Raw genomic sequence first — 21,205 nt, 5'->3', positions numbered from 1 at the left:
TTTAATTTGTAGAGAATTTCAGAGAAGTTTATCTTATTGTTTTCAAAAATGTTTTCTGTTTTGCATATCTATAAAAAAAAGATAAATTATTATCTGACAAATAGTAGAAAAGGTTGCTAATATAATTTATACTCGAGAAATATCAGTCCAGGAAACATCTAATGGCAAAAGAGCCAGTTTTCAGCTCAGTAACTTGTTCATTGTGGTCTTGGAACCTTGTTGTGCCCTATTAATCATACATGCTAACCTGTTTTCCAACCTTGTAGTGGTATATTTTCCAATGAAGAACAAGGAATAAAGGCTGCATTTAAAAACTACTTGAAAAACATCCCTGTTTCAGTAGGAAACTCAGGACATGGACAGGATTCATCCCACTTAACTCTTAAGCCCTTAACTGAGGCAGCTGGAGTTGCTTCCAGTTATCCAAGGCTCCTTGACAGAGATAGACATGTCCAGAGGGCAATTCAATTGACTTAGAATCTTCCTCTATAGTTCCACTGTTATTACAGTGTTTTAAAACATTACATGATATTTATGTCTGTTTACATAAATTATCCAAATTGTTCTCTGTAGAGCTGAGTACCAAGAGCTCTCCTCCTTGTGAACTGGTTTGAAGACACAACCTAGAAAAGACAGAAAGAGCATTGATGACTTTTCAAAGTTTTCAAGGAAACGAGTTAGGTTGTTTTTTTTTTTTTAAGACTAGTAAGACTGAAAGCTTTGAAACAAAATATACGAACTTTTAGACTGGAAGAAGTACAAAGTGGATTTGTTAACATAATTAAAATGGAAGAAATTAACAATCATGTGCTATATGGAAAACAGAAGTTGGTCTCACTGGCACAAGCAAGTGAAGAAATCTGTGGTCTTCTCCCCTTTTTATTTTCTTTCTTCTTATAGTGGGAAAAAAACCTACTCGAATAAAGTCTGTCATACGTGACAATAAGACTACAATAATTTTCTTTTTCTTTCCTACTTCTTTATCATCCAAATCTAAACTCTAGACCAAAAAACTCAAAGTCTGAGGAAAATCAGTTGTATTCACATTTTCTAAACTCATGATTAAATAAAAAGTCAGACTTATTCCTTCTGGTAAAGTAACTAGTTTGTTTGGGTATTCTGTCCTTCCTCTCCAATTTGCTTCCCCATGGATTTTTGACACTATTCTGGAAGTAATTAGGAGGCCTTGGAACCCTTGGGATGCCAGGTTAAAATCCCTGGGACATCATCTTCATAGTAAGCAGTGTAAGTAAATTACAGGGGTCAGTAGGTGGTTCCCATAAAACAGTCTGTAGTTTCTTGCTTCAGAAACAGTCAGGTTTTTTATGTTATTTCCAAACCATAGGAAGATGACTGGAATTATGACAAAATGACTGTTGGTATTGTTTTGTGGTAGTTTTTGTTTATTGGTTTGGTTTGGGTTTGTTGTTTTGCTTGTTTGTTTGAGTTTATTTGTTTCCTTGTTTGGTAGTTTTTTATTGCAGCAGATCTTGCTATTCAATTTATTGGTAGTGTGCAGACAGAATTGCCTCTTTCTGTGTTAGTGCTCTGATAGTGCCAACACATACAAATCATAGTCATACTGTTTAGGTCAGGGTGACAAGTCAGTCACACATCAAAGCGGGTTATTAGTAGCTACATTTAAAAAAGAAAAAATATACAATTTTCAAAAGAAAATAACAGATAACATAGTGTAGCTGAGTTAACAAAACTGCAGAGTTTTGCTGGGCATCTGTGGAGAGTGGGCAACTGATGTCAGTTGTTATTTACATTAGAAAGTGTTAGTGAACAGGAGACATGCTGTCTCCTGAGAATAAAGAGTCATTGCTGATGACATAAACATCATTATTTGCAGGGTGTACTGTTGACCTGGGCACCTGAGACAAGTGAAGAAATATTTTCCACACGTAATCAACATATCAAGAGTTACATGCCACAAGGTTTTCAGGAGCAAGTATCACTAAAGTGTAAATTTCATTTTTTTACAGTTGTTCTGGTTTTGTTAAAAACAAGTTTCTCTTTTAGTGAATTTGCCTGTCAGCTAAAGCCTTCATATTAGCTGCATTTTCCTGGAGAACAAGACACATGTTTTGGTAAACATAGCAATGGAATGCAAACTTATTGATAAGCATGGATGTACCTCTCGTGAGAGGGGCAACGAGAAACAGGTGACCAAGGAACCGACCAACTGAGTATAACATCCCATTCACGTGAATACGTCATATAAAGTGGGAGATCACGAGGATGTTGTCCCTTTTCCCCTTTTGCTTACGACCGACATTAGGAGAGGACCTTGTTAGTCATCCCTGCGAACTGAGTCCTAGTGAGAGACTGAATCCAGCTCCGGTTGGCTGCAGAGTCCAATCCAGGACTTTGGGTGCTGGCTCTGCAGTTGCTGGGACTTTCAAGATTGGTTTTGTATATTTTGTATTATTTTCTCTATTCTTATCAGTAGCATTAGTGAAACATTTTTAATTTTTCCAACTCTCTTCTCTCTGTCCTTCTTTCACTCCCGATTGCCTGTCCTTAGTGGGAAAGGGTGAGAGGGAGGGGCTGAAGGGAAAAGTAGGGGGAGAGGAGGTTAACAATACATCTGCCACGGTTTTATTGTCACCCCACAATCAAAACCCTTGACAACAGTAAGAGTTTAGGCACTGGTGTTGGAGTAATGAGAGGTGTGAGAATAGATACTGAACATAAACTGTTCATTGCTGTGTAAAGATAAGGAAAAAGAAAACTAAGCAATGGTCCCCAACCCCCTCAACTGTTATTGGAATTCACCATGACCATTGCATTTTGAAGCTCATCAGATGTTAGAGGAGCATCTGCAGTTCACAGAGAACTCCTACAAGCTGAATGTAGCTTATTTTCCTCATACTTGTTCCTAACCTAACATTTGTGGGTTAGAGTGTTTGCAAGTTATTTCAACATGGCATTTGACCATGATTTCATAAGAAAAAGAGTCTTGGACCTGTGCCTGTGTGTTTGAAACTGTTGACAGATTTAAACAAAATTTGACAGACAAAAGTTTCAGATGTATTAGGTTTCTCCAAGTTTCATAGAAACTAGGTTAGATGGAAGAGGGAGGCTCTTTGGACATGATTTACTTGCCTGAGCACGGGCTGTACTAATATTTGCACTATCCTCAAGTTTCCTGCCTGGCCTCAAGCTACTATAACACAAAGGCCATCTCTGACTGGTATCAGTAAAAACAAGAAGGATATCTCAGAAAGCAATAGATGCCTGTGATTAGGCATACTCTTTAAATCTCAACACAACTTCCAAACTGATGCCAAACCAGCATCATAGCTCAGATATCATTAAGCACTAGAGAATCTACACAGAACAGGCTCCTTAGAAGTGCCGCAACTACTCAGAAAAACTCTAGTTGGAATTTGCAGCTACCTAGCAGAAAAGTCCATAGGAAATCCTGCTACATGCTTCATGCAGAACTTTGCCACGGAGATTAATAAATTTAAAGATATTCTCTAGCATACAAAAGCAGATGACCCAATATAATGAAATTTCCAAAGTAAAAAATACTTGTTGCTTTCTGGAATGGGACATTCTCATAAAATATTTTAAACAAATTTATTTTCAATTCATTGCATACAACTGTTCATAAAACTACCTTATGCTTCTCAATTCCATTACTTGAGAAAAGTATCTAACTAAATTTCTCCTGTGCAAGCTCTTTTTGTTATTTATTTCGTGATTTACAGACAGCATGCTACTTTTATATTTTTGACCAAGTTGAGACTGCCTTGTTTAAGGACTTCTCCAGTTTCCCTGATTCCATTATGTGCAGTTCTCAGCAATGACTGTCTGGCTATATAAAACTTGACTGCTTTTTTTTTTACGTTGCTCTAAACACATACAAACATGCATATATATGTGTGTGATATATATATATATATCACACGCACACACACACATATATATGAAGATTGCTGGGGAGACTGGCAACATGGATTCATTCCAAAGGAAGTCCTTTTTTCTCCATAACATTCATAGCGAAGAGTTTTTATAGACAAGTCCCTCTATTCTAAGTTGAACTAAGAACAGCTAAGGTGAATCGGTCCAATATAAGACTTTTAATATGCATTATAGAATTTCACAATTTTTGCAGTGTTCTGGAAGATGTGGTGGTTTTTAATGAAACTGAGAAAAATAAATACTATAGGGTAAGGTTTAGTGAAAATGTTTGTGTGTTTTTTCTAAGTTAATATTATTTATAAAATATTTATAAAATGTTTATTGCATTATGTTGCTGTTACTGCAGCAGTTCTCTAGAGATAGTCCAGCAACAATTTGTGCCAAAACATAGGGATTTGATACTGGTTTTACTCTGACGTCAGAGAACACCTTTGGCATTGTTACCGCTTTCACGAAAATGTAAAAAAATTTGCTGAAAAGCAAGCCCCTGAGAAATCTCAGGTCACACTTATTAAGTGGAGTTTTCTTCAGCCCTGATGATTAAATTTTCCTCAGTAGACTATTTAAACATCATATTGTGACTGATACTATATGGCAATAAGATTGTAAATGGTTTCTTTCTTCTGGGAAAATTAATTTGCTCTGTACCAGAAATAAAGGGTTTGATCAGGACTTTTATTGCAGTGATTTTTCTTTCTTTCTGGAGGTTGCTTTGGCTCTAGGTGAAAGAAAGGAGATGTTTTCTTTGCGTGTTTCAATTTTCATGTTGCTGATTTTAGAGAAAAGGGGAAATAATAGGATGTGTCCTACCTGGAATACAACAAAAGAATGGACAAAGATGGGAAACTAAAGCAGACTGACAAAGATGTAACAGATTTAAAAGTAAAACACTACTCACTCAAAGTTCTTCAGATGTGCAGATCACATTGACACCCACAATGAGACACCACTGGGTTTCAAGAGAAAGGTGCTTGCAATCCACATTGCTTTTTTTTTTTTTTTTTTCTCACAACAACGAAATAGACAGACAGAGCAGAGGTGCAGTGTGTCATATGTGCAGACCAGATGAAGTTGTTAGAATTAATTTTAGGTTCACCAGTCTTAACAGTGCTTCTCAATATTTATAAGGCTGATACAAGTTAGGACAAGTTAGAGAAAAAGAAATAGAATGGAGATTTGTTCATCAAGCTGAGGCAGAAAAAGTATTTTTATGTAACACATATCTTTAGGGAGAGAAGCATGGTCTTAGCACAGTCGTATCCTGGAATTCTTGCAGAGTGATAATATTGTGACATGAAGCAAGAATTATTAGCAGGACCTGTGAAAACTGGTGTCTTTCCAACTGTCTATACTTTAATCTTCTGTCTATCAACTGCTGCAAATGGTATTTTAGCATGTATTACAGCTACACATTAATTTCTCATTTTCTCTCTAGTAGCACCCCCAATGGGATATACTAGAGTATTGCTATTTTACCTGACTATGACATATGACAAAGACGATCATACCCTTCAGTTGCCTAAAAATCCTAAAATGGTGAGCGAAAGAACATCAATAATTCATCGCTAAAGTATCCATGAAAAGGAAGCAGATTGACTTGTTACACTGTATTACTTCTAGATTAGTACAGAACTGAAAAAAAGAAAAAAAAAGCACCTCAAGGATTCAGATTTGGTTTTGTGTTTTTTTTCTTTTTTTCCTTCTGCTTGGTGCACAATGTCTCCTTTGTTGCTGGCAAGTGATACACCATTACTGGAAAAAAATCACAATTTGATCTTAATGAAGCATAGATTTGTGGTCGAGCAGTGAATTGTACAGCTAAGACACAAAACAATATGACTTTCTTGGATCACTAATGAACTAGATTCTTTCCTTAGTTATGTATTTACACATCAAGATAAAGCCCAAACTGAATTAAATTATCTGTACCTTGGGACCTTTAAACAATAAAGTGACTGGACTGATTTTTTTCTCTAACTCTTTGCATTGAAAGAAACTTTGAGGTAATATTGGTAATAAATCAAGATTTCACTCAGCTAATTTTTAATGATCTCTTCCTTGTAACACGTCAAAATTCAACACGCTTTCAAGAGCATTGTGCTTATGCAAAGAAACTTAGGAGACAGTTGTACACTCACTAAAGGAAAAGGTGTTAGGTGTGCTAAGAACATCATACGCCTATTTTGAAGGTCTACCAATATACATTAAAAAAACTGAAAAAAAAAAGGCAGGATTCAGATAATGCCTTCTAATTATGTAGTATAATAAAATGGTTTGAGTGAGGTTTTCTCTCATACTGGTGTTCATGATGGTTTTAGACAGAGATTATTCAGACTTGATAGTGCATAAGGATCCAGAACTGATACCTAGAGACTGGAGACGATGATCATGAATTTTCTGAGGAGCTGTGAAAAGTACTTTTATGTGTACATATCTATGTATGTGTTTGTGTGCACACACGTATATACACACACATCATCTTTCTAGCCATAGTGTAACAATTATGTGGACATGATGTTGTAAACTATCTTTCAATATAACAAGGTATTACTGGTATGGAATTTTTATCATCTAAAATGTGGCTGATGATAGAGCTATCTATTATTAAATCCCCTAATTCTGTGGCCCTCCTGAGTGACCTAAGTAATACTTTAATTATGTTATTAAGAATACTGTCAGAGCTAAGCTATGGCTGTATTAGAGTTGGAGAAAGTGGAATATTCCATATCCTGCATCACACAGCTATGACATTTAGGATAGTCAAACCCTACTGAGGACTTTTTGTAAAAGTTGGATAAGTTGGCTGCATTCTTTATTGAATATAGTTTAGGAGGATATTTCAAATGAACAGATGAGGGCATAACAGGTGAAAATGAAGACATTAAAGTAATCAGAAGAACCATATGACTCAAGGAAGATAGTGAGGGGTGTAAGATTTATAAACAAAATTAAATATAATTGATTCAATATCAGTACTGCTTTTTCCCTTGAAATGCCAGTCTACCTTGACTTCAGTAAAGCCTTTGACACAGTCTCTCACAGCACCCTCACAGCTAAATTGAGGAGGTGTGGTCTAGACAATAGAGTAGTGAGGTGGGTTGCAAACTGGCTTAAAGAGAGAAGCCAGAGAGTGGTGGTCAATGGTGCGGAGTCCAGTTGGAGGCCAGTATCTAGTGGAGTGCCTCAGGGGTCAGTACTGGGGCCAATATTATTCAATATATTCATTAACGACCTGGATGAGGGAATTGAGTGTACTATCAGCAAGTTTGCTGATGACACTAAGCTGGGAGGAGTGGCTGACACGCTAGAAGGCTGTGCTGCCATCCAGTGGGACCTGGACAGGCTGGAGAGTTGGGCGGGGAATAACCTGATGAAATTTAACAAGTGTAGAGTCCTGCATCTGGGCAGGAACAACCCCAGCTTCTAGTATAGGTTGGGAAATTACATATTAAAGAGCAGTGCAGGGGAAAGGGACCTGGGGGTCCTGGTGGACAGCAGGATGACCATGAGCCAGCACTGTGCCCTTGTGGCCAGGAAGGCCAATGGCATCCTCGGGTGTATTACAAGGGGGATGGTCAGTAGATCGAGAGAGGTCCTCCTTACCCTCTACTCCGCCCTGGTGAGACCCCATCTGGAATATTGTGTCCAGTTCTGGGACCCTCAGTTCAAGAAGGACAGGAAACGGCTGGAGAGGTTCCAGCGTAGGGCAACAAGGATGATAAGTGGAGCACCTCTCTTATGAAGAAAGGCTGAGGGAGCTGGGTCTCTTTAGTTTGGAGAAGAGGAGACTGAGGGGTGACCTTATTCATGTTTATAAATATATAAAGGGTGAGTGCCATGAGAATGGAGCCAGGCTCTTCCCAGTGGCAAACAATGATAGGACAAGGAGTAATGGGATCAAGCTGGAACACAAAAGGTTCCACTTAAATTTGAGAAAAAACTTCTTCTCAGTGAGGGTGACAGAGCACTGGAACAGGCTGCCCAGGGGGATTGTGGAGTCTCCTTCCCTGGAGACATTCAAGGCCCACCTGGACACATTCCTGTGCGACCTCACCTAGGCGTTCCTGCTCCAGCAGGGGGATTGGACTGGATGATCTTTCGAGGTCCCTTCCAATCCCAAACATACTGTGATACTGTGATTAGTGGAGACACGTATCTTTCATTCTGAAAATTCCATTTTTAGCCACACTTTTAGCCACAAATTTGCAGAAATTGTACCTTAGGAAAGCCTTCCACTTGAGTTCAGCAACTGTATTTAAATTTAAATTGAACAACTGCTCCGGTGTGAGGAACATTTTAAGCAGTTCTTCCAAAAATTAACTTCTATGCTGTAATGCAACTTCTCCATTTTCATGCTCATTCAACACAACTTCCAGAGGCAGATGTCGTATTTTATGGCAATAGAAGTTCATTGCCTCAAACAGACAGGGGTAGGGTCATTAGGCACTACACAAACAACAGTAATAATGATGATGATAATAATGATAAAAATTACACAAGTGTGTTTCAGATTCTTGGCAGAGAGAAAAACAGATGCACACATGCAAAGTGAAATCCTTTTCTTTAGGTCTATTTGCACTGTTTGGAAAGACATTCAACATCTATTACTCTAAAATAAATAAATTATTAATTAATAATTATAATTAAATTAATAATTCACATTTCAGTCAAAAGGAGAGAACAAAGTAATTAATTCCACAAGGTAAATTATTACATTTTGCTTTCAATAGCCTGGAGGAAGCCTTCTAACCGCAAACCATTTTTTCTTTTTTCTGTTACATTTGAACATTTTATAATGAGCATTTATGTCTCTGCAGTCAGCATACTGAAATGGTCACTAGTGTTTTTTCCAAGTTCATAATTAAAGACACAGATATGTTTTACAGATCGGTGACATCTGACTCAACTGATGTGGCTTATATTGGGTTTGGGCTGAGTGGGCAAAGCCTGCTGACATGCTCGAGCAATCCTCCTCCTCCTGCTCCTATTGGTTATCATTTAGAGAGTGGCAGCATGCCTTGGGGAAAGCAGCAGGCATATCATTCCTACTTGCAATGGTTAGGAGCACAACAGCTGTTTACCCCATAATTTGTTGTACTGGCTCTGGCAGGCTTTTCAGGACTGCAAATGAAAATTTGCTTTTGCAGTCTGTGCATATGTAGAAATAGAGTGAGGATCTGGAGTGGCACTTGGCACAGGAGGAGCATTGAAGTCTCCATTTGGAATAGAGATGGGCCTGAGGATCAAACTTCAAGGCCAAGTTTGAATCTGAATTTTCTCCTGTGGTGAGTGCTCTGAACAATCACTATCTTGTGGCTTAGAACATTCAACAAATAGAAAAGGGAAAACTTTGTTTTGTCTCTTGTTTAAACTACTATTTTCCCATTTTCTTCCTGTCTTCGTTTCTTTTGTTAATGATTTTCCTTTTCATCCTACTGCTTCTGCCCTGCAGGGTAGGTTTAGGGAGCATTACACAAGTAAGACTTTTCAACGAGACACAGGTGAATACAGTGAATTGTAAACTTTACCAGAAGTTTTGGATTTAGTCCAGGATATGGAATTTTTTTTGGTGGCTAAAAGGATTAAGAAGAGAAAGGCAGGAAAGAAATTTACAGAAGTGCAGAGCTCCCTGAAGTCAGCACAGTGGAGAGGTCCCAGGATTAGCACTAATATTTTTCTAAGACCAGAAGCCCAAAAGAAAGTGATTACACAGAAAGATTAGAAACTTTCTGTAGATTTTCAGTCTTCTTCTGATCAGGACCAGATTGGTGTGATGTACTGCAATATCTTGTTTTTGCTACCAAGCCATTAATGAACTAGAAAAATTTTCACAGATGATCTTGTTATTCCAGTGCTTTGCTGTTAATATTCTAATTACTTTACTTAGTTGAACCAAGGACATACCTCCTGGCTCCCTTGCAAGTTATTAATATTGTGTTGGGAAAGAACAAGATGGATACATGGAAACAAAAGCTCCAATGAAGAGAGACAAGCCAACACTTGGGAGTCATTGAGGGTGTTATTTCAGAGAAAACTGTTTTCAGCAAAAACCTGTTTCCTGAGTTTTTACATAAAGAATATCCAAACTAGTATGTTTTCAAAATTAATACTTTTTTTTTTTTCCTTTGGGTTTACTACGATGACACAAATAAGAAATTATACAGAAAACTATGGAAGACAAAAATCAATTTATCCATAGAAATAAAAGTATTAAAATAACAACTGAAGTTCTCGAGTTTTTCTTAAAGTGACAAAGCATTTGCTAGCTGAGCATTTTTGCTTTTTACCTCCCCTCATCTTTTTCACTTAGCCTCTTACCACACCTCTCATGACATTATGGCTAAGGAGAGTTGTTATTATCCTTTTCAGAAAATCAGCTGTGGATCAGTGAAGATATTTTTCTAATGAAGATGGCTGGGTGTTAGTAAAACATGTATGTTTTTAACCTTATGCTTCATGAACAAGCACAATATTTTCAGAGTCTAGTGGATACTAAGCAAAATATACTGTATTTACACTCATATACTCCTGCTTATTTGTGCCTAAGTGGTGATTCCCCCTTTTATTTCAATAAAAAAGGATCTGCCTGCTGTTAAAAATTGTCATTGGCTGTGGCAACAAGATCTGCCCAGAGCCTTCTCTTCTCCAGGGTGAACAACTCCAACTCTCTCAGCCTGCCCTCATAGGAAAGGTGTTCTAGACCTCTGATAATCTTCCTGGGCCTCCTCTGGATCCTGTCCAGCAGGTCCATGTCTTTCCTGTACTGAGAGCTGGATGCAGAACTCCAGGTGGGGTCTCACCAGAGCGGAGTAAAGAGACAGAATCACCTCCCTCGACCTGCTGGTCATTCTTCTTTTGATGCAGCCCAAGACATGATTGACCCAGGCCAAATTTAACAGCTTTACAGCTTGTGATCTGTCCAAACCAAACCAACAAAACAACAACTAAACAACCTGCTCTTGCACCTGGAGTACAACCTCCCCTTTCTTCTTCACTGACCTCGGTGTTCCCTCTATAGTTCTCACACCATTTTTTTCCCTGCCCTTCTCACATTGCTGTGTTGTGTTTTGCCCTCTCTTAAATATGTTCTCCCCAAGATGCCATTTGCTTTGCTGATGCGCTCAACTGTGTCCTGCAGTGGGTCCATTGGAGTCAGCTGTAAACAACTGTGACCATCACAGGGCAGCCCCTGGTCTCTTCTCACAGAACCCACTCCAGCAACTCCCCTGCAACTAGCATGTTGCCATGTAAACCCCGTGAAAAGTTATCTGCAAAACATGGGAAACCTAAAGAGATTGATGCTGTTGACTCAATAGATTCCATCAACTGATGCAGCCAGTTCAAGTCCAGTGTCCCAGAAGGTGTTTTCACATTAGTAAAACTGAAAAATCAGAGACCTTCAATATGTGGTCACTGATGAGCCCATGTTATGTTAAAAATATTTCAGTTAAAGTATTATGTTAGCTCGTTTACAGTGCTGACAATTTGCTGTCCAACTCTAAATAGGGCACTAATTCTGTCCTGCATTGACCTTGTGCTCTGCTAGCTTTTACTATAGAAATGACTCTTACTCATGCCAGACAGCAGGTAAGGTGGGAATTTCATGTCAGAAGCTAGACCAGAAGGCAGATAATCTGTCTTCTAAAGCACAGATCTATAGCACCGGTGTAAGAGAATTTCAAACTATTAACAAGCCTAACACTCCAACTTGAGGTGTCCTGAGAGCAGTGGTGCGTATGTTTACAAATTTAGTAATTACTGTGTAGCTGTTCAAGTCTTCCTGCTGGATACTAGACATCTGAGACAGCTTTTCTGTGACACCCAAATTATTCATCCTATCCTTCATTCTTTTCACCCAATTTTTTTTCCATTCTATCTTTGTGTCTATAAACAAGAAATACTTACGAAAAGTTTTGAAAATGTGCTTAATTAATAGCAGATTTTGTCTCTGTGTGCTTTTATGTTTTATTTTGGTTTGTTTTGGTTTTTTTGAGGCTGGTAACATTGAAAGGAGTATACATTTTACCCTTTTTACTTGTGCAAAATGGAATACTGTAGGAATAACAAAGAAACCCAGGAAGGGTAAGTAAAGCTTTCTTCCATTTCTGTATGACATTACAGGAGAAATTTACTTCTGTGAATGCCTCTTTAGTGGTAAGGATCTGCATTTTCTTTTTTTTCTCTGTCTTCAGCAGAGATTCTGACTTCTATGTTGAGTTCCTTATCTGCGTATTAATGTTGGCAAGAAGTGTTCAATAAAATTAATGGTTTCTGTATCTCAGGGTTGATTCACCTTTTCTGTATTTAAGTATGTAACAATTCTGAGTGATTACCGGATTTTTGAAATATTTTAAACTTCGAGTAAAATCATCTGTTACTGTTAGACTCCCAAATCTACTTAGACCTCAGGTAACACTTGGGTAAGGATTTCCAAAAATGCATCTATCTTGCAAAACATAAAGAAACCAAACCTGAACTAGACAATATCTTGCAGTACTGCTTCTTCTACTGCTTGTGTTCACATTTTGTATTTTGCTAGAAATTTTTTTGAAAAGTTACTGGCTTTAGGTTATGATCTTAGAACATAAGTAGTAAAGAGAACTCCTGGTCCTTGCTCTCATCTATTTTGCACCATAGTACAAATAATAAATAATGTCAAAAAAGTATTATATTTATGAGTATTTCATAAAATATCATCTTGCAAAAACAGGTGAAATTTTTGTTTTCACATGTAATTTCCTTATACGTGGGGAAAAATCTGTCATATGACACTATTTTTGATAGATTATGAACTTCATAGAGTTTGATAGAGCTGATGAATTTTGGCGGTAAAAAAATACAAAAATGAAGGGGAGAACCTGCATACGTGAGCTTATCAGGCATAGACCAGCAACCATAAAATATGTCTAGTTTAGAAAGAATGATGAAATGTCTGCTTTATTTAGCATATCATGAGAGTGACCGTGAAGCATGTCCCAATATACTATAACAAATTTAGACCTGCAGTAAAAGACCAGAGTCACAACTCTAATGTAGTATAGGAAGACAGAATAGAAGACGGTTATCATTAATGTCCTAGATCCCCACAAAGGTGAAGAATTTTCTAACAAATCTCCCAGACTAACTGAGGAAGTAGATCATGCTCTACATACAAATGAAATTAATACTGTCTTCCAATATTTCCTGACTGTAATGCCAGTGGTATAGTCTCTAAATCAAACCTCTTGACTTAGATTTACTATCTGAAAACTCACACTGTACACTTTATTTCTTACCTCTTTTCATCCTTTTCATCAACATCAAACTCCATCTTGAAATCATTCAGATTTCTTTTATCTAATTGTAACACTTCCAGAATATCATTCTTCACATCATTTGAAACTATCTTCTAATTTGTCATAACATTATATTCATGAATAATCTATAACTTTTTAAAATCTTGTGCTGATGTTATTTTGAAACCTAAGTATTTCATCTGTACCTTCATGTTTATCCTCCAAAAGTGTTTGAAATGTTATCATACTCTCTTCTTAAGGCCTTTGCTTTAAGAAGCAAAGTCACGGAAGCCTGTAGATCTCTCTTCACAAAACAGAGAAAACGTGTGACTTTTTACACTGTATTACTAAATTTAATTCTGTTTTGTATTAGGTGACACTACCATTTAATTCCTACACAATGGCCATGTAATATTCTGTATTAGTGAAATCTTCCAACTAGCACAGCCCACAAATTACCAAAACTCTCACTTATTTTCCTGTGTACCTTCTCTGTTTTGTACTACTCATATTAATGTTAACATTTCTATTAATACTTAAAATAAGGATCTTTTATGGGATACTATCCAATTTCTATATTTAAATTTAAATACATTAATTTCACAGCACTAATCCATCTACAAATCTTAGTGGAGAAAAAGATACTATTCGATATCATATAGCCTTCATAAAATTGTGCTGAAAATGTGTCATACTCTCTATTTATCATTATATCCAAATAATTATTTCCTTCAAAATTCATTATATGACTTCAAATAATACTGAAGACAAACTAACAAGGAAACAGTTGCTTGGAACACTCTTTTTTTTTTTTTCTTCCCTATTCATGAATGGAGGTATTGGTCTTCTCCAGTCATAAGATATTTACAGATTAGGTAAAAATAATGTAACTCTGGCAGGTTGATCCTGGCCAACACTCATTTAGACTCACCATGCATCTCTCCTACAAGACTGGAAGAAAATAGAAGGGGAGAAGATTTGTGGATTGAGATATAGTTAAACAGGGAAAGCAAAAACCGCATATGAAAGTAAAACAAAAAGAGAAACTCATTCACTGTTTCCTATCATCAGGCAGAAGTTCAGCCACTTTCTGGAAAGCAGGGCCTCAGCATGCTTAATGGTTGCATAGGAAGAGAAACACCAAACTCATGTATGTTTCCCTTTTTTTTTCTCTTTTCCCTGAGGTTTTATTGACGTGCACAATGTCATATGGTATGGAATATCTATGGTTATCTATCTTGCCTGTGTCCCCTCCCAATTTCTTGCCCAGCCCCAGCCCACTCGCTGGGCAGGACAAGGGGGCAAGAAAGAAAACCTTGATGCTCTGCATTCATTCTTCATCAGTAACAGACTATTATGTTATCTGCACTATTTTAGCCAGAAGTTGAAAGTGCAGCACCACACAGACACACAAGTTGCACAGCATAAATTCTCGAGCCCTAAGAAGAGGGGAATTTGTGTCAACAACCTTAGAAACTGGGAGCTTGAACTAACTGTATATTCTGCAGTTAGCGACAGACTGATGGTGGATTATATAAATTTGTATTTTTTGTTACTCTTAAGAAAAAATATTCTTTGCCTAGTAGATAATTCACCTTCGGGCAGCTGGAGTTAAAATTCAAAGCTTATGGGCAGTAGCAAAAATTGTAAGCTTGGTCATATATTCATGGAGAAAGCGATCTACTAATTACGAAGAGAAAGGCAAATGCAAGTTCAGAAAACGCAACCTAGCGAGTGATAAGCAACACCTGGAACACTCAGAATATTTAAAATGTGTTCCTATCTTCCTTTTCTCTGGCAGAAATGTATTACAGTTGTATTCATGCATCATATTTAAGCACATTTGGATGCATTCTTGCTTAAGGTGAATAGAAAGACACCATTTATAGTCAATTTCTATAGATCGAGTCTTCAATTTAATACAAGATATGCAAGTCAGTACATTCTAATATGAATATTCTTACAGAAATATACCGATTCATACATAAATACCATGTATGGATAAATGTAACCTCATTTGTAGACAATTTTGGAAAAAAAAATAATTTGCACAAATGTAACTTGTAATAAAGGATGAGATAAAATAGATCAAAAGAACAGTTACTCTCACCTTTGTTATTCAGTCGAATACTTATTCATATATTTTCTATGCTGTATTTGAGACACTCTTGTAAAATTGAACCATATTTCACAATTAGGATTTCGTGATATTAATAGTTATTACTAGCTCTTGTTTGGTTTCTACTTCTTTTAAGTTTCATTTGTTTTCTTGCAAAAATATGTTAATTCTTACATTCCCTTATTTTAAGGTAGAGATAGGTCTAAAATTGTCTAAAAATAGGGAAAAAGAAAATTACATTCATGTGTCGATGATCTATTTTTCAGAAATAAACATTCTCTGGTGAGCAGTTCTGACTACAACTTGCAAGAAGAGCCCTCTAAACTTTATCCTCCTTTGCATGTAAAATTTCCTAATCTAGTAGGCTACAGACTTTCTGGACTTAATAGGCTTTACTTTCCTTCAGAAAAAATTTAATCTTCAACTGTATAGCACCAATAAAGTGATGAAATGTATTGCAGGTTTGTGTTGCATTAAAACACATGAATTTTATTTACTTTCTTCATAATCTTCATCATACAGATTTGGGAATAGCAAACACCTAATTAATTTTCTGTTTAATTGAATTTTTGCCTCTAGGTTACTGAAGTTCTAAACTTCTTACGGCAAGTACCCCATTCTGGCTCCTTGTATAATTATTCTTCCTGAACCAAGAATTTCTGAGTTTTGCATTAGAAATACTAGATTGGAAGTGACTATGATAGTGGCAGATCAACAGAGTGTCTATTTGACAATAATGTTTCTGTGGTAGATGATAACCCATAATGTATTTAGCATAGTATGAAAACTTTTGCAAATCATAGTAAATCATTGGTAAATTACAATTTTAGTTGTTTTGACAAAGGTAAACTCTCTTAGCTGATATCACACAAAGGTGACATGCAGGTTACACACAGTAAATATTTATGATTACTTTTGATTAAAGATCTGGATTTTCCTTATTAAAAGCTATTGTTCATATAAAAAAAATTATGGAATTGGAAACTCAGTGTTCTTAGAAGTGTGTTAACAGAATATCAGAAACTCAATTCAAAAACAGAATCAAGCAGTATAAACCTTCTGTTACGTGGAAATCAGAATGGCAGCAGGAATGTGAAATGTGGACTTACAGTGTGGACATCTGTGGTGTGTTGACTCAGACCAGCAGCTATGCACCATGCAACTGCTTGATCACTTCAGCCCCAGTGGGACAGGGAAGAGAACTGGAAGAGCAAAAGCATGAGTTAAGATAGAGACAGTTTAATAAGTAAAGAGAAAGAAAAAAAAAAAAAAAAGAATGCAAAGGGAGTCACTCATCACCTCTTGCAAACAGACTGCTTACCAGTTTCCAAGCAATGGCTATCTCCTCCAAAACCACCTTCCCTCAGTTTGCATTGCTGAGCATGCTCACCAAGGGGGCAGAGTGGGAAAAAGGGAAGGTTTTGCTGCTGTAAAAGTACTGCTCAGCAATAACCAAAACACTGATGTTTCATTTACACTGTTTTAGACATCTATCCAAAACACACCACCCTATGGACTCCTATGAAAAAATTAACTCCATCTCAGCCAGTTCTAGTACAGCGTCCTTGCAACCTGACTTATTTGTCTAAGTCACTTTCTACAGGGAGATAAATAAAACCCAGTAAACATGATGCATCTATACGTCTTTAGATCTCTGTCTCTGGTTGAGATGAAAAATGTCTCCCAAGGAAAACTAGGTCATCCATAGTTATCTACCTTTCGCAGACCAGGTGAAAAACAAGCTGATCATGAAACAACAATGGACCCTCATGACAAAAAAGGCTAACACTATCCTGGGCTGAATGAGGAAGAAAGTTGTCAGCAGGTTGAGCGAGGTGATCCATCCCCTCTGCTCAGTATTCCTGAGAAACCTCTGGAGTGCTGTGCCCATTTTTGGGCTCCTCAGTACAACAAATATTTGAACTTACTGGAGTCCAGTGAGGGGACACAAATATGGTTAAGGAACTGGAGCATCTGTCACAGAGGAGGGGTTGAGAGAACTCAGACTGTTCAGCATCGACTCTTCTCAGTAATGTACGCTGATGGGACAAGAAGCAAGAAACACAAATTACAATTCAGAAATTCCATCTGAACACAAAGAATTATATATATATATATATATATATATATATATATTTTTTTTTTTTTTTTTTTGTAATTGGGAGGGCTGTCCAACACTGGCACAAGTTGCCCAAAACTGTCGTGAAATCTCCATCCATGCAGATGTTTATTATGGACACCTTCCTTTAGCTGACCCTGTTCGAGCAGGGGAATTGGACTAGATGATCTCAAGAGGTACCTAGCAAGGGGAGGGGAGGGGAGGGGAGGGGAGGGGAGGGGAGGGGAGGGGAGGGGAGGGGAGGGGAGGGGAGGGGAGGGGAGGGAAGGGGAGGGAAGGGAAGGGAAGGGAAGGGAAGGGAAGGGAAGGGAAGGGAAGGGAAGGGAAGGGAAGGGAAGGGAAGGGAAGGGAAGGGAAGGGAAGGGAAGGGAAGGGAAGGGAAGGGAAGGGAAGGGAAGGGAAGGGAAGGGAAGGGAAGGGAAGGGAAGGGAAGGGAAGGGAAGGGAAGGGAAGGGAAGGGAAGGGAAGGGAAGGGAAGGGAAGGGAGATGAGAAGAGGAAGAGGAAATTGTGTACTTCTGTTATTAAGGAGAAAAAGTGACCATAATAAATTGCAAAACGTATGGTTAAAAATAACTCCTGCTGCAACTCATTTAATGCTATTGTGTGTGGAAAAAAAAACCAACCAAACAAACCAAACTAAACCAAAACATGGGCTGAAATCACCTTTATTCTTTCTTACATAAAGAACTAGGTATTTTAAATGGTGCTGAAATAAGCATAACAGATTGCACTGCCAAGTATTACAGCAGTGAATTTGGCATATAGAGTTATTGCATGTTATACATAATCTAACAAATTTCCAAACAGACATTCTGGAAACAATTACAAGTAAGCAAGCAACCCTGAACAAATACCATTGAAGTTTTAAATTGCATTTTGGTCACCCATGACCATTTTTAAAAAATGTTCTGCAGAATTTTTATGCCTTGAGCAAAATAAGAGAGTTTTTGCTGCCTTGCCAAGTGAGAATTTAATGTTGTGAATCATTAGGAAACATACACATTAGTCTCAAAAATAATTGTTTGGTTTATAGTCACTTGAGGCTATAGTCTCAATAAGACCTCAGCTGTGGTGTGCTCGAAGAACATACGATGCAGTATAAATCCAATTTGTTGATATATCACCGACAGAAGTATATGTTACACCATTAACTTCCAAAAAAAACACATGCATTTGTTACCAAAGAAGGACAAATGCTATAACATTTCAAAAATGCATTTCAAGTTACTTTAAAAATAATCTGATAAATTAGCAGCTGCAGATTTTAAATTTTTACATCCATGTGACTTAAAAATATTAATAAAGTAATAAATATGTTAATGGCAAATAACAATGGTCACAGAAATTAGGCTAACACTTTTTATCAAGGTTGAGCTTGTTTATGGGAGGTCTAGAATTATTCCTCTTTTTTAAGCTGTTAGGTTCAGAAGATTCTCTCATGATTGGAGGTGTTTTGAAATCACGACATCCAGAGGACCAAGAATCTCAAAGTTGAATTCCAGGATACAGGAAGAACCTCGTGTCCCTGTACAAGCTAAACTAATGACTGAAGAGTTATTGAATTTTAGAATCTTCAACAGTACAGTTTGCAAACAAGCCACATTACCAGACGAGGGAGTATCAATATTAATAGTAATATTATTTTAAAATAAACACAGCATTTCAACAAAAGAAAAAAAAAAAAAACACTACCTGTTAGAGATCAAAAGATAATAGTGTCAAAGCCATAACTGTTAGAATGATTTTCAAAAACAAATATACTCCCACTCTTATTGTAACCATTGAATTCAGTGGGAGTTGGACAGGGCAGTCATTTTTGTTATTGCATTTTCTAGTGATGAAAATCCCTCTCTGAATGAAAAAAAAAATAATATCAATATGTCTCCTAGTGAATTCAGTAGTAGTAATAACTTTGGGGTATAGTTTTAGCTATTATGCAGAAAGAAGAGTTCTCTCCTTTGTGTGGCTATTTTGGCTCTGGTAAAATATGTGACTGATTTTTGTTTTAACAATAAATTAATAGTTTATTTCCACCAGAGGAATTATTAAAATCTCTCTAACAGCTCTCACTATGGAAGCAGGAAGACTAATATCAATCAAATTACACAATCATGGTCCCCCAAAATATTTAGTTACCTTATGAATGTAATTCAATTTTAATCTATATTAGATTGAACAGGAAGTGTAGTGTTTTCCTTCTGAAATGCAGCAACAAAGGAATGATTTTGTTCTCTTGACATTACACTTAGTAAACCTGTCTCACCTATATTAGTGTACCAAAATAGTGAACAGAGGGACATAAGAATGAAAGAGGACGTAGGAATATCAAACCCAGTTCCTTCACAGCTGGAGAGAATCCCATAGTAGCCACATTTAGTTGATTGTATTATAGTAACAGTCCACGAAGATTCAGGGAGTAACCATTTCATGTTCCGTGCCCTACAGGCAACAGAGCATTTCCAAATAGTCCATAGCAAAGTCAAGTATATTGAAAGGTATGACCACTAATAGGCACAGCTGTTAAGTCCGCAGTTCTATCAATATTTAATATTTTATTGTGAGTATAAACCAACTTCTATCAATGCAAAGTACAATACACTAAAAACAGATGGCATTGATTTACTCATTGTAAACTTCACCTTTGAGTATGAAAGAGTAGGTATAATATATCTTCCCTTAGGCTTAAGAAAGTGTCTTGTGGAGTGACATAGAAATCAGCTGGTATTCATTGTTAGTGTAAAAGATGTGTTTATATCTAAAATACTTCTTTAAAATTATACTTCATTAATAACAAACGTGACTGGGTCACAAAACTGTAATATAATTCACTGTAATGCCAACAAGTTTTTTCACAGTTCTTCGCTTTCCTTTTCCCCTTTTATTTTGTTTACTTGTTCTCATTCCTGCATAATGAAGCCAAGGTTTTGCTTCCTGAATCTTAGCACTGAAAGAGGAAAGGAAATACATCCACCATGTTTAGATGATCCCCTTTCCATCATTATCACCCTGCCAAACACATCATTCTATTACTCTATTTTAACCATTTAATGTTAAATTTGCAGCTAAACTGAATTTTTTCAAGAACTAATGGTGAGAATTTGAAGTAAAAGGAATCAGCTAAGCAAACACAAAACAGAAAATGGAAATGTTGAACTACAGTTTTTTGTTAAAATATCTGAATTTTTATCTACATGTCTTATATTCTAGCCATTAGGAAGAGAAGGTGTACGGAGAAGGAGTGGGAAGTTCTACGGTCCTTGTAGAAAGATGCACCAACACTTACCTCCACCTTTCTGAATGAGCCCTACTGCTGACCCAAAGGTGAAACAGCAGTGATGAAATATTCCTTCCTTGAAGTACAAATGTCTTCTGTTCATCTCAGTGAACATAATGGTATAGAAGGCAGGTGAGAAGATTTTTTTTTTTTTTTTTGTGAACTGTCATCCTGGCTCTTTAAAGTGAGCAGGAGTTCCTTATTATTTCTTCCATTCATTCAGCACAGCGGAAAGAAGTCTCTTGGTGCTTAAATGTCCAGAATCAAATAACACTGCTGTCTGTTCCTTGTGTTGTTCTTGGCTGAAGGGAAGTCTCATTCAATCTTTTTTTTCCAAGCCACTCCTCTTTTTAAACCTATAAGATGTGCAGTCTGACAGTTTGCTGAAGAATGGGACTTCAGGGTGCTCATTGTTCAGCAGCTTTTGGAAGCTGTTTCAAGTAATGTCATTCCTTTTTCTCTCCTCATTCCTCTGGCATA

General features: G+C 37.0%; 1 long non-coding RNA gene across 1 annotated transcript; it reads right to left on the bottom strand.

The window, feature by feature from the left end:
• Positions 1-462: 462 nt before the first annotated feature.
• On the bottom strand, positions 463-20,962 carry LOC139827900 (uncharacterized). Its single transcript, XR_011739025.1, has 4 exons — positions 20,735-20,962; positions 17,259-17,369; positions 16,440-16,532; positions 463-623 (listed from the first exon to the last, which is right to left on the bottom strand). It is a non-coding gene; the product is annotated as an uncharacterized lncRNA (long non-coding RNA).
• Positions 20,963-21,205: the final 243 nt, after the last annotated feature.

This window comes from Patagioenas fasciata, chromosome 4, assembly GCF_037038585.1.
Source record: "Patagioenas fasciata isolate bPatFas1 chromosome 4, bPatFas1.hap1, whole genome shotgun sequence".
In the NCBI taxonomy this organism is placed as follows: domain Eukaryota; kingdom Metazoa; phylum Chordata; class Aves; order Columbiformes; family Columbidae; genus Patagioenas; species Patagioenas fasciata.
Note: the sequence above shows the minus strand (reverse complement) of the source record. Positions and strands in the feature narration are given on the sequence as shown.